Source organism: Parus major, chromosome 2 (genome assembly GCF_001522545.3).
Source record: "Parus major isolate Abel chromosome 2, Parus_major1.1, whole genome shotgun sequence".
In the NCBI taxonomy this organism is placed as follows: Eukaryota; Metazoa; Chordata; class Aves; order Passeriformes; family Paridae; genus Parus; species Parus major.
In genome coordinates, this window is record NC_031769.1 from 123739875 (window position 1) to 123753184 (window position 13310).

Here is a 13310-nt window from a genome sequence, read left to right on the forward strand (position 1 = left end):
ATTGAGCACCAATCTCTCTCTGACATTTACAAAGAGAAATAAATGCTGCGCTTTTCTTGGATGATGAATGTGAAGAAGAAAAAATACTGGTTTTTTTAAGTTCCCTGTACTTACCTTGTCAGAAATTATTTCTGTGCAGCATCCTCATCCAACAGCAATTGGAAATAAAAAATCTATTGCTGCCAACACAGAAGATTCAATAAACTGGGCTGAATTTACTGGACTTACAGAAATATCTTTCTTTTTCTCACATATCACTGCCAGTGAAACCGAGCACCAATAATCTTTGGATTTACACTAAAATCCTAAAGTTGTGTATGTCCTGAATCTGTCTCAGGTAATGGTATGTCAGCTTTATCCTGAGTATGATTAGTATGGATTAGTAGCCATACCTGAGTATGGAGTGGTAGCCATATCTTTGTGCTTGGTTATTGAGACAAGTTGTTTAAGCAGAGTGGACATCAAACCCATTGAAGAGACAAGGATACCCCAGCAGTATTGCAATTCAAAACTTTGGCTCATCCGTGTTAAAATGGGAGCGTGACTTTGATCACAATGTGCAATGCAAACCAACACTGAAAGTTACCTTTTCCTCACTTGATCTGTGGCATAAAGTATAACTTTAAATACTGCAGCTGGTTATTTTGCATCTCACCAGGATGTCACTAAAGCAAAGAGAAAGATACACACACACAGAAGAGGACTGTTTCATTTCTGCTCTTACGCATGATTTAGATAGAACACAGACTCTGTAATCATTTCATTCTGCCCTGTTTCTCCTGCTTGTCTCTGAATTCATATTTACTCCATTGTAGCCCACCATTGCAGCCATGGACCCCAGATTTCAACTAACTCAACAGCTCAAGGTTTGAGTGCTTTTCAGATCCTTTCTAGATTCACATTTTCTGTCCTTTAGTTCATTACAGCTGTTTTAGTTCATGGAACAAATTGTCCATTAGTTAGGTAATTTAAACCTAAATTCAGCTTTGTGAAATAATCTGATTTTACTCTAAAAATTACATCATATTTGATAAGTTTTAAACAAATCTTGAGGGTCAACGTGAGAAGAAAGTGGTCAAATAGACTAAAACCACAAAAGTAGAAGTACAGCTAAAAGAGGAAAAGAAATTCAACAAACCTCTCCCACATTTTGTTTTTGTTTCATGCAGTGATACAGAATTATTCACAAACCAAACCAACCTTATTAATGACATTTGGTGATGCAGATGCCTACACACTCCTGTAAATATCCTTTTTGACAACAATGGCTTCATTCTTTGCTGGAAAAGTCAATGTGGGCCACAGAAAAGCTGTTGCTTTATTTTCTTCTCCCTGAAACATTTCCCTGAAAATCTGTAGGTATCCGCATTACCAAATGCACTGTTGATTTATGGCAAGAAAACTGGGCCCAGGATGTGTGAACTCATTCTCCACTGTTTTAACTTGGTTATAAAGCAGAGCTCAGAGTGCTGTAACATGAAGTATTACCTTCTGGTTTTGAGGGATATTCTGTCAAAAAAGTGTTTATTAAATTAGAGTATATTACACTGCATAACCTGCAGTTCAGTGCTGTAACTGTTATACACCATACAGACCCCAAAAATGAAGTTGTGGGAGGGGAAATAGGGATTTTTTCAGAGTATAGGTATTCTCTTGTGTACTTTTCATTAGAATCTCTAGATAATGCTGTCTGACATGATTTTGTATTTCTTGACATTTGACTGGTTCCCTATTGTTGCAATTTTCATTTGATATTTAACAATGGAGAAACCCTATATGAAAGCAACATGCTTTGTTAAAAGAAAAACAAAAGTTATGTTTATAAAACTGGAAATACTACTGCAATATAGAAGTGTAAAACCAGAGAAGGCAGACATAAAAACCAAACAAACTTGATTTCAAACTATGTAAAGTAATAATTTATCATTTTGGGGGCTAAGAGGGGTTATTTCTCATTTATTTAAAACTGAAATTAATTGCATCCCTTTTGATCATGACACTCTTATGGACTGAGATCTTGTCCTGCAGATTTTTTCAGAACATGAATAAGTTCTGGTCTCTGCCTACTGCAGCAAGGTCCCAAATGATTGAACTTTCAAGTAACTTAAGGAACCTTTCTTTTGGATGTATGTATGTAGAATGTCAACTTGGTTATGAATACCTTTGATGAAGAAAGAAGGACTTTGGAGGTCTGATTCTGATACTCCTATTTATGCTTTGCCCTTAAACTCACTCCACTAGAAACGACAGTATCAAATCCTTAATCAGAGCAGTTGTTGAACAGTGGCACATTAAACAAAATGGAAATAGTAAATCAAATTGTGTAGAAAGTCAATTGAGCTAGTTATAAATTTACACTGTACATATTCTACAAGGTGTAGTGCCTAAGCTTTTTGCAGCACTCTGACTTCAGTTTTATTCACACGACACAGAGAGTGAATTAACCAAAGCATATTTTTAATCCTTCCTAGAAATCATGTATGACGTTTTAATAGTACAGAGAGCAACCTTGCCATTTGTGTGGAGTGTGCTGTGGGGCTTTTTCCAAATTGCCATTTTGCTATATTTTGACATTTTGGGGACGGTAGCCACCACAAAGGTCATTAAAAAAATAAATAAAATAAATTAAAAAAAATATAAAAATAGAAAGACTGTCTTACTGAAGTTTTACTGCAGTTCTACAAAATATTATTGGAATAAGAACTACAAGCCAGGTTCTCCACAATACTAAATTTATAAATATATTAGTGATCCTGCTTCAGGCAAGTTTCCATATTTTAAGCTGGAAATCAGAGCTTCTGTTCAAAATTGTTTCTTAGTCATAACTAGTGACAGTTTGTTTCTACATTTAATTTTTGTACTATCGAACATTTTTCTATGAATAAATGTTTATTAAAGAGTTGAATTTTTTTACTACATTTTCAACAAAGCTCATTACATATCTGTTGCTAAGCCTAAAAGTTTTTATCATTTAAACCTATACAAATTTTTTCTTTACAATATTTCCAAAATGCATTTTTTGGTAAGATTCTGAATGTATTAAATTTTGTATTGCATATTTAACAACCTTGGAGAACCATTCCCACAGTTAACAGACATGTTTCTCATGCATGGACAGTACTGCTTTAAAACTATTTTACTGACTGGAAAAAGGCTAAAAACATGGATTACTTCTGGAAATAACAAAGTCTGTATTATTCATTTTTGAAAAGGAAGGTTAGCCAAAATTTTGTGCCATTCTTCAATAAATTTCTGAGTGGAAGATCACACATGGTTAAGCAAAACAACTAGAACTATATAATAGTGCTAACAAAGTTTCAGATAATATAATTTTAACTATGAACATGCAGAGGTTCATTAGTTTTTAATGGAAATTTAAAGAAGAAATTTTCATACACTCAGATATTTAAAGCTTAATATCAGATTTTTTTCAATTCAAGCTAAGGAGAAAAGTCATCGAATGAAACTGTTTTTTATGTATTTATGTCACCTTGATTTTTAGATCAAGTTTTGATATCTCCTAAATTGTGTATATTTATTCTGTTTTTGAAGCTCTGTTTGATCAGGAAAAATAACTGGAAATGTTCTTTGGGTATCTATGAGCTGCAGCATGATTCTGTATTTAGAAGAATTTCTGCCTAATTTGTAGTATGAGCATGTTTGCACAAGATCACATCACAATAGGGAGGATGTTGTAATGAGTTAGCTTTATTTACCTTCTAGAAGTGTTATTTACACATAACTAGAAGTTATTATTGCAAGAAAAATTGATGGATCCAAGACTTTCTTGTTCTTAAGAAGGGATATTGCCTTATTCTGCCATGTATCAATTTTCTGTTCTACAAAATGTTCTGTTAATTCCTCCAACATCACCAGATAATTATTTCTTATTGTATTTGTTATTTCTAGCAGAATATATTGATTTGGATCATGGTGATGAAACACAGAACTGCAGAACTCCCTTGTGTTTCTGGAGGATCATCCATCTATATTAATTTGAATGTCTGTTAAATTTCTCAGGAAAACTACTAAGGTCAATAAATGACCTTTACCTTCCTTCTCCCCCAGGCCTCATTGCCCATGTAACTGCCTCTCTTTTGGAAGAGTCTCTGAATACACATGTTCAAAGATAGTTTCCATTTTCTTTCATCCACTTTTTTTATTCATTAATAAAGTGGTGCATCCACCCATTCTTTCTGGTCCCTTCATTAGCTTGAATGTACCTCTGAAGTCCTAGACATGCAGATGTATTTTAGAAGATTTCTGAAGTTTCCTTTGTCTGAACTGTGAAACAAACAGAAGAGATGTCAGGTTTCAAAGGAAAGCAATGACAAACCTTTTCGGTGTCAGTTTTCCCCTTAAATTTCTCTAACTGTATCTGGATAAAAGCATCCAAATATTTTTTTAGTTATTTCAGTATTCATGTCTTCTCAACAATAATTTTAAATTTTTTTTTTTCATTTTTCTTACATCATATCTGTACTAAGGAGTTTCCTCTGTCTAAATTTTACATTGAGGTAATATGGTTACACCGCTTCTCCTAAAAACAGAGCAAAGATGAACTTGCTTCTTACAAAAGTAGCACTTCTGTGCCCTAGCACTGCCCTATTATAGGCGGCACAAAAGCTGGCAGTAAAAACCTTGTCTTAAAAATAATTTTTTATGTGATGGTTTATGTATTTTCATTGTATTGTGACTTAAAGATAATAAAAAGAGTGAATAATTTTTTGCCAATACTGTAAGTTCATTTTAAAAATATACAAAAAAAGATTTAAAAAAAAAATTTAAAAAATAGTCTTTAATGAAGAAAATATTTGTTTTGGAGCAGTGTTCCTAAGATAAGAACTCCTTCCCAGTATTAAACTTTATCCCCATAGGTTGGAGTCCATCAGGGCAAAGAACTGGCAAGAGACTTTGCCCCAGGCCCTTGAAAGAAGGATTCCTTCAGAGAGACTCCCCCTGAAAAGTTATATGTTAATAGTACTAGAAAGTTCTAGTTTCTCTGTTATTACTGGTTAGAATTTGGTGCAATGTTTTACATGTTCCTAATCCCTGTCTTTTATTGGTCCCTTACCCTCAGACTCGACCCTAACTTACTTCATATAAATTTGTAACCTACCCTGGCTCTTGCCATTTTAGTGAACTCTATACTGTGTACGGATTATGTGTTTGTTGTTTTGCTTATTAAAGCTTTTATTTTCGGGTCACAGATCACGCCCGTCTCTCTTTTACTCGTTACCCTCTTGCGGATCTCTTGCCGAGGATCCCGAGTTAACACCCGGCCAGACCACCCGGGCCCGGCATGTTGCACCCATATTTCCTGGAAATTTCAAAGCCTGTATCGTAATTCCATAGCATATGGAAATCTGCTTCCATTTTCCTTTCTCCCTCCCACTCCTGGAAAAATGTTCTCCAGCTGAACTGTCCTACAGATAAGTTTTTCATGCAGGATAAGGTTTCGTCTCTCTCTTGTATTGTCAGTTACTCCCTCTTTTAAATTCAGAGACTTCAATAGACTTCTGAACATCAATGCTCTTGTCAATCCGACAAGTCATTGGCACAAAAGTATCAATCACTTGGTGATCTTTTTTATTGTGTTTCCAATCGTTTCCTCTTAAAAGGGAGCTGATGGTAGCTGTTCAGAACAACTCAAATTTTTTCTTTTTCTCATGATTCTTCTAGGAATCCCTCCTAGATAAAAGTTATTTTTTCTGTGATCTCTTGTTCTTGTCTCACTTTGGGGAAGAATACCTTTTTATTTTTTATTAACTGCTTTAAGTGATCAACATGATCTGTATCTTTCTGTTTAAGTTTTTTACTCTGCAATATTCTAATGAAAATAGTAATTGACTTGTTTCTCACTATCTCTTTGTGTTAAGCAGCTTGTTTCTCTCTAGGATATTTAATTATACATTCAACTTAATTCTTTTTCTAATGACATTAATAGCAGTTGCAATCTAATTTTGTAGTCTTAGTTTTGTATCGAGATGAACTTCAGAAAACCATGTCCCTTTTTATGTGTTTTAATATATCTGTTCCTCTAAAATTAAAAACATTCATTCCTTTTCAAAAAGCCCACTACATTTTTTTAAAAGCCAGCAAAAATCTAAACTCACACTAAATTCTCAAAGCTATTAAAATCAGGAATGTTTCATCACATCTGGACTAGTTAAGATAATTATTTTTCCTTATAATTTCCCCAAAATCATAATTTGATGGATTTTCCTGAACATCAATTTGAGTCCAACCAAAAATTCAGATGGAAAAGAACACTCACCCATCTCCAAACTGCACCAATTGGTTTAGAGGAACCCTTGTGAAGTGAAATGCTGAAGTCTCATAGTTTGATTCCTTTTTGGCTCTGTAAAGATAGAAAGAAGGAACAAATTTTACAAACCAGATGTTGTCCAATGGGGCCACTCAAACATGTTTGTTTTTAAAAACCTGACAAGCCAACCAACCAATCAACCAACCAAAATCAGCCCTCAATCCCAAGAACAAGACAATTTCGTATTGCTTTAATAATATTGTAAGGTTGTCTGTTCCTGGGAATTTTAAACTAGTTTCTAGTAGCATGTGCATTCTTTCATTTGAATGTCTATACTAGTCATTCCAAGCAGAAAACATGAATGCATGATGAAATATTTGATTTTGTTGACTTGGACTCCTATATTGTTATGCATACTAAAAATGCTTAAATATGTTTTCAATTATATCATACCCTCATAAACTAGGCAGTAGTTAGATCAGATTTAAGCAAATATGACTTATGTAGACGTCACTGCTAAACCAAGGAATATGGGAATAGGATATGGTTATTGGGGTAATCTAAAGCAGTGCAATCAGATTTCTTAAATGTAGGTTGTAAACCCCAATACTGCTATAACAATAAAAAAATTGTCAATTTTAAGCTATTTGATAAATAGGTTTCTCTGCATGACAATATTATACCCAAGGGAGACCAGCACTTATTCTCAGTGTGGGTTGCAGATGAAATGTCTAAAATGAGGGAAGAAAGACATATATTCAAAGTCAGTAAACAAATAAGTACTTTTGCTTTCTCTTTCCTCCTAATCTTGCAGGATAGTTTGAATCTCATGTATGAAGCTGAATGTGTCAAATTATGGAGACGCTAATAGAAGATTGGTATAATAAAACAATGGAATCTTATTGACTGTGAATCAGAATCAAACAGTCTTAGAAAATTGCTGTACAAGCAATTGTGTGCTACAAATTAAAAAATAACATGAAAGAGCAGAATATTTATAAAATAATAATAATAAAAGTGCTAACTATATCATTGTTGGTTGCCTTGGTGTGAAAGTTGGAGTGGACTGGGCATTGTTAGACTGCGGAATACATGACTAGAGCAGGAGGAAAAGTTAATAGTTTAGGGCAGTGAGATATATTAATTTTGTAGGCCCAAAACTAACTCTGCCAGGATTTTCTAGTAGGAGAAGAGTACAGCAGATAAGCTTGCTGTCTTTCAGTTTTCTGTGTAAAGAATTTGGGAGTAAAGCACTGCCTGTTTCCTATTATTCTCTTTCTATTTAGTAGAAGTAGTTTCCTTACAAAATTAACTATTTTTTAGAAAGGCTTAGACTAGGAGATAATTAGCACTAGTGTTAGTATAGCTACTTATAATACTAATAAAGATGAACAGTTGAATACTGCTTGAGCAGCAGATTATTAATGCTATGTTCTTCTTTGGGCAGAGAATTTCAAAACTTTGTAAAAATAAAAAGGACAGAACAAGCTTTCATTATTTGATAAAAAGTTTCATGGTATTGAAATTGCTGAAGGAACATTGCTGAAGGAAGAGCAAAGGTAATCCAAATTGGATCATTTTCTGCCTGCAGTGCCAGGGCTTCCCTAGCTCCTGAACCAGGCACCTGGGACCTAGGAATCCCGTGAGAGCCAGCTATCAGTTTCCAGGGTTCCAGGGATGCTATCAATTTTAGAATGAAACACAACAGTAAAATAAAACTAGCTTGAGATCTGGAAAGAAATATTACACATCCTTTGAAATAACTCAGTTTTAACCAGCTGATTCCAAAGATGATGAAAATGGAAGTAATAAAGGACAAAAAGCAAGCAATTTGAAGACTCTGTGAACACCTCTAAAACCAAAATATTTGGGGAATTTATATTTGCTGGGTATCTGTCAGTATTCTAAGAATCAGAATATGAAAACTGAAAGACTGAGCAAACCTCTGAATAGATTTGACTAGATTCGGAAGTCTGTTCATATAGTTAGAAGAAATTAGATACTTATTCATTGTTGCTAATCGAGGACATTTATTATTTTTGGCTCTCTCAAATTCCTATTGTTTTCTGGCCTCAGAAGTACCCAAACCCTAGTCCGACCCCCCACATCAGGTGTCTTTCATAATTTATGGCACCTCCTCAGCTGCCTCCCATGTGAATGTCCTATGGACGTGGCCTTCCCAGGGTGGGGTGGTTTACACCTGAGCCAGTTTGAGTAATGGAGGAGGGCTGCTCACTCCCTCTGACCAGAGCTTTTGCCACACACCCAAAAACTCTCCTCCTCCTCCCCCCTTGGTAGGGGGGAAGTGTGTGCAAACCTGGTTTCAGCAGATGAGCCTGTGAGCTACAGCCTCTCCCACCCCAAACACAGCCAGAGCTGATTTCCAGGACAGTTGCTGAGTTTGGCTTCGTTTGTAGAGACATTCTCCTTTAGACTTGTTCACTTCCTAGACCTGAGCTAGTTGGACAATCCTATTATGTTAAGCCACCGAGTTCCCTTAGGTGTCTTAACTCACCGTCCAAAGTTCCAGTCAGGAAACATATTCAGAGAGGGGTGGGCTTCAGTGTTTGCAGCTTCTTTGTACAATTTTGCCATAACAGGCAAAAAATCCTTAGGAACAGTGTTTAAGCCATTAGCCATTAACAATTCAGACCCTCACAACCCAGAGCTGGAAGGATCCCATAAAAATTGTTCAGTCCTTGTCTTAGACTCCACACAAAGCAACCTAAAATTTAAACCATATATCTTAGATTGTTATCAAAACACTTCTTGAACACTGACATGAGACCATGATCTCTATGGGAAGCCTGTTCCAGTTCTTACCCACTCTTTCAGAAAATCTTTTAAATCCTTAATCCTGCTCATTCTATATTTTAAAACAAAGACTTAATTTCAAATGTACAGAAGCTTCAAATTCAGGCATATAGCAATAAGGTGAAGAGATTTTTGAACTCACCTGTTCAGATTATATAAAACAAACTGAAAAAATACAGCTAGAATATAATTTTATGCAAGGTGAGAGTTTTAAAATTAAAAACACCACCATTCAGGAAATTATATAAATTAATGGTCTTCTTTTTGACTTTATGTCTATGACATTTTGTGTAAATAACAGTGTTATATTTTTCTAATTGAGATATTTTCAAAACACTAAATATTATTTAGACTCTAAATTTTTTTTTATCTCAACTAAATTTCTGTATATCTGGTCTGAGTCACATCGAAAGTCACCAGTATCTAAAAAACAAATGCTAATTTACTTTGATCCCTTCATAGAACCATCTGCTGAAATATCACAAAATGGTGTGACAGAAATTTCTACCTTAGCTCATGCTGTTTAGCTGAATAATCAATATTTCAGTGTTCAAGTTTTGTTCCCTGCTTCATTTTCCAGCTTATATATCCCTTTTCATAAGATGATGTTTAGTAAGTTTGTAATTTTGTTATAGACTTTCATTAATATCAGTTGAATATGTTATGTCAAAATTTGGTAAATGTTTTTATATGGAGCTATCATCATTTGGGACTCATGAAAATCATTCTTCAGATTTGAAACCTTTATGTATTTATGCCACTGTGGAACTATAATAACATCAAGATATCATCAATGTTTATTACAATCTAATTCAGAAATATGTTACTGCACAGAACTCAAAGCACTTTGAGAAAATTCCCAGGAATATTAGTAATCTGGGATTTGCAAGAAAAGGATAGTATCTGAGAAATCCTTAGAAACATCAAAGAAGAAAGCAAGTTATTCTCAGTACATAAATTCTTTGGTACTCATTTTGCATTTTCTTAAAAATTCCAGTGCTGTTTTAAACATTTTCTTAAACAAATGTATGTCATAACATCTAAATAATAACCCACAATACACCTGGGATGGAATTTTGTAAACTGTCAGCTGTCAGCTATTCTGACAATACAATCAATGATTGAACTTTTGTTTCTGTAAGTCTCTGAAATCATTGCTACCAGTCTGCACTTGTGATAAGAAATCCCAGTTTTGCACAACTGTTGACAGTTTCCCCAGGAGATGTGTCTCATTAGTTCCAGGGTTTTGATGCCTACTGACCTGTTGCTGGAATGGTGTCATTGGTGTCCAAATGAAGATGAGCAGAAAGGATGGTAATACAACTGTGGTCTTATTAGAAAACCACATTAAACTTTAAATCCAGTATAATTAGGTTTGTTTTAGGATTGTCTTTCCTTAGTGGATTTGTGCCTAAGGGCCTGCAAGTAACTAGCAAGGTTGATTAGCTACAAATGAGAGAATACTTCATAAATCAAACATTAAATTCTTCTTTATAATTGCTGTGAGATTTTGGACCAGTTATGCAGTTTATTATCAGAGAATGCACAGAAAATAATTTCTGGCTCATCTCTGTGAAAATTGAATTCCTGAAATAGTACTGTAAGATTAAAAATACTATATTCAAATAACAACTCTAACCAATGATTCTCATAGCTATTTAGTTTATAAAATAATTTAACTGAGAAACAATTTACCATGTAGTACTGTCTATTTCACTCTTAATATGACAAGCCTTACTGCCAAAATTCTAATTAGGTTCAGCCAGTCAGCCACTTTTGAGATTAGTTGTACACCACGTGGCATCCTAACCAAGATTAGGATGATAACTGCAGGATTTAAGCAAGGGACTCTGTCCCTTCAAGCAAGAGTTACTCAAGAAAGTAAGAAAGAGCACGTGCTTAACATTTGCTGATGAGCTAGGCTGCTTCTCACAACAAGTTTTCCATTACAAATGGAATTACCAAAAACATACATCTGAATTTCTCTGACATTTCAGTCACGGCAGACTCACACATGTATAAACAGGTACACTAAACTGGGTAAGAAATCTGAGCTACATGTCATTGGCCCTACAAAGAGGAAGCAGGAAGGCAACAATTCTCCTGACATACAAGTGAGTGTTTTCTTCTTCACTCTCAGAACTTCTACAGTCTGGACTCTGCTGCCCTAGAGAAACACTGACAACTTTAGGACCTCACTTAAGACACTACTTGGAAACATCATAAGATGGCACTGTAAATAATATTCAGAAACCTATCTTTTATGATGTTCCCAAACCAGACTCTCTATTCCTGTCCTGCTCTGATCTTCTTCACCCCTCATAAATATTCTTTGCAGCCAAGCTCAATTCTCAAGGAGACATTGATTGAATGAATAATTCCTTCCAACATAAACATCAAAATGAGCTATCCCTTCATAAAGTTCAGTAGAAACAGGACATAAAAATTCAGAAACTGGGGTGAAAGCATTGGATTTAAGCTCAACAATACAGTGTAAGAAAGCTGTTACATCCCAGAAATCATAAAGAATAGGCAAAACCTATTTTACTTAATTATTAAACTCTACCATTGAATGAAAATACCATTCCAAATTCCTCTGCCCAAATCTCAGAACACAGCTGATTACTGCAAAGCTTTTGTTTCTTGGTTATTCAGCATACTTTCTGGCTAGTATTTTTTACACCCATGGGGCACATCTCCTGGGCGTAGCTGATCCTTTCTTGCATGGGAATTAAAGCCAACATACTATATGGGAGCAGTGCAGGTTGGACATCTTTCCCTCAGAGTCGTGGCAGGCTTGAAAGACAAAAAATACTGTGTTTCTTGTGCAGTTATGGAAGAAACAGTTGGGAAAACCTGATGATGAAGAAAGAACACAAAGAACAGGAGACGCTAAAGCAAGTCTCCTCAATGTTTGCGTTTCCAGTGCTTGAGGAAACTGCTGAAGGACACAGATGCTAAATAGGTACCATTTGCATTGGTAATCTTGTGTTCCAGCTCATGTAGCCCTTCTTTCAGCTTTTAAAGAGACATCTGACCCACAATTTTCATTTTGCTTGTCTGTGGCATTTGCTATTCTTTTCAAGGCTGATATTGCATATATGTAAGAAATGAGCCATTATTGTCATGTAAATGTTGTAACTGTAAGAATCTATACAAGGCATGAAGAGCCAGAAAAAGAAATGCAAACTGACCTTGTGCTACCACATATTAAGAATTTAATACACTGTTCCTTTTGCTAGCATAGATTTCATCAGAGCTCTTCCTTTACATCAGTTTATTTAACAGTAATTTTTTGTGTCACTTGTTAGAAGAATCATAACAAGATATGTTAAATTAAAATAAAATAAGGAGAGGACCAGCTAGGAAAACAAAGATGCTGATTGATATGATATTTTAAATCAAAATTATTTAATTTTGTTAGTGACACTTTTATCAGATTAGCTTTTATCATCTAACATGCATATGTGCACATTTACATACTCACACATCTGCATGAAAAACTGTTCCATCAAATTTTGTAGAAAAGCTTTTGTATTTTTTATTCTATTTGAGGAGAAACCTGACATTATTGTTTAAAAATACTTGCAGGACTGCTTCTCATACTGATCTGATAACTATTTCTCAGATTTTTTAATATTAATATTTTTGAGCTGAACTCAAATATTTTTTTTGGATACACACCAAAAAGGACTCAAAAAGTCAGTTGTAATACTTGATCACGTTTTGGCCTATGGATTTCTTTCAAACTATGTTGTTTCAGCAGGTTTCTCAAAACTTTGTCCAAACACTATCAGCGAGTGAAAGCACTCAGGATAGCTCATGGCCATATCCATCATCTTTACTAGCCAAGCATCACTGACAAGAGAATGTCACAGAAACTGACTTAAAAGCTGGGGAAAAAAAAACAAACCTTGATCTAAACAACTATTCTACAAAGCAGAGAATGCACTCTGTATAACATGCTTACCTCTGCATCTCCAGAGACTTGCATCTAACATTGCTTGAAGCTGTATTACTTCTTGCCTAAAAATGGAGTGATTGTTATGCTGATATGTTCAACAATACCAAACCAAACAAAAAAAGACAAATATTAAAATGATAAAAAAGAAAATCACCTTATTAATAACAAAAAGGTGAGGCTATTAATTTTACCCCCAGATATCTTGATTAATGGGTGAAAAATTGTTTTGACATATTGCAAATTTCTGGGAACCACAGTAAGACA